Source organism: Propithecus coquereli, unplaced genomic scaffold (genome assembly GCF_000956105.1).
Source record: "Propithecus coquereli isolate 6110/MARCELLA unplaced genomic scaffold, Pcoq_1.0 Scaffold18, whole genome shotgun sequence".
Classification (NCBI taxonomy): Eukaryota; Metazoa; Chordata; class Mammalia; order Primates; family Indriidae; genus Propithecus; species Propithecus coquereli.
Genome location: NW_012142745.1, coordinates 6,560,879 through 6,562,752, shown reverse-complemented (window position 1 = coordinate 6,562,752; position 1,874 = coordinate 6,560,879). Strand labels below are relative to the sequence as shown.

At 37.5% G+C, this 1,874-nt stretch overlaps 1 protein-coding gene across 1 annotated transcript in view; it reads left to right on the top strand.

Annotated features, from left to right (window-relative positions):
• DOCK10 (dedicator of cytokinesis 10) overlaps window positions 1–1,874 on the top strand; it is a 347,252-nt gene that overhangs the window by 317,322 nt on the left and 28,056 nt on the right. The window lies entirely within an intron of this gene.

The window sequence follows — 1,874 nt, the reverse complement described above, 5'->3', positions numbered from 1 at the left end:
TCCAAAAGTACTTTAAAAAATCCCTTTCATCATGTTGCCTATATTTAATATTTTTAATAAAAAGTCTCTATTCCAGTTTTTTTTAAATATTTGACTCAATCTAGAACATTTGGATGTAACATCCCCAAATGTTTAACCACGTTTCTTATTTAATTTTCAGGATGCACACCGCTTCCAGTCACGAAGGTCAGAAGCAGCACAGATCACAAACTTTACCTATAATTCGAGGCAAAAATGCACTTTCTAACCCCAAACTCTTACAGATGTTGGACAATACCATGACCAGTAAGTAAACCAGAAATAACAGGAACAAGATTGGTTACTGGTTTTTCTCTGGGTATGAGTAGGACATGACAGGCATTGCAGTGTTTGAGAAATGTGAGCAATGTCATGCCAGTGCAACCACTGCCTTTAAGATCTGCTGTAGTCCCAGGAATGGTTCTTAGAGGAAAGGATCACCAGGGAGTGGTTAAAAAAATGTAGTGCCCTTCCTTGTGGGGAAAGGCAAAACTCTCAATATCATATGCTTAGCATAGCTTCCCTGGAAACAAGTGAACTTTGGTATTGTGTGGGTTATTGGGGCTTCTCTCAACCAGGTTATTACTGTTCATTCTGTAAGAAAAGGATAAAGTTGTCCATGTCCCAGAGCAGTAAGGGTGACCTCTTGAATCCAGAGAGGCACACATTCCAGTTTGTGAATGAGAAAAAAATGAAGACCTGTGTTTTGTAGTATGTAGTTGTTAGCAATTATGGTCACGTGGCCTACAGTTACTTGTTTGAAGGTATATGCCTTAACCTATAAAAACACTTAGTGCCTTTCCAAGGGAGTGCAAAGACTGTCCACTGAGACTGTACATTTGGTCTATCAGTCTGGAAGCACAGAACTTGAAATAGCCTGATTATGGAAGAAATATGACCGTATTGATGGCTGAATCGAAGGAAAAAATGAAAGAAATAATGGAAACCCTACAGCTGACCTATGCAAAGGGCTCACACACTAAAGACTCAGGCTAGTGTTTTTCATTCAGCCAATAAGGAAGTGGAACAAACAAAAGCACTTTGGTTTAATAAATTATTAATCAAAATACCAGTAAACGCTGAATATATCGTAATGGAAGTAAATCCTTTATAGGGTACGAAGAATTGTCTTAGACATTTATGCATGTCTTACTTTGTATTTTGTAGGCAACTCCAATGAAATCGACATCGTGCACCATGTGGATACTGAGGCCAACACAGCTACAGAGGTTTGCCTCACTATTCTAGACCTGTTGTCCCTCTTCACTCAAATTCACCAGGTGAGATGATCATAACAGTTTTTGCAAAATGATAACATGGGAGGTAAAAAAGTTATGTGAAGTTAAGAATATGTTTTTAAATAATCTATAAAATCAATTAACCTTACATAAATCAATTTAAGTGTGAGTGGAAAACATGTTAAAGATGAAATTCAGATTTTATCACCAAGTTGGCTAGTGCTTGCTTGATATGCACACACGTATTTCACAATTGTCAAATACAGTCTACCTTTTCAATGTCTCTTGTGTTGCTGTCAGGCAAGCTGGGCTGCATGAGAATGGGACTCTGTACTTTTTCAGTAGAAAGGGAGAGACAAATTGTGCTATGTATTAAATTTATAACTAGATCCGAAAAACTAATAACGTTGAGCATCTTTTTGTGTGCTTATTTGCCATGTGTGTGTCGTTGATGAAGCAATCTCATTACATACCTATTAGAATGACTAAAATTAAATAGACTGACCATACCAAGTTTCGGCAAGCAAGGATGTGGAGAAACTAGAACTCTTATTCACTGATGGTGGGAATGCAAAATGGTCAAAGCACTCTGGAAAACAATATGGCAGTTTCTGAAAA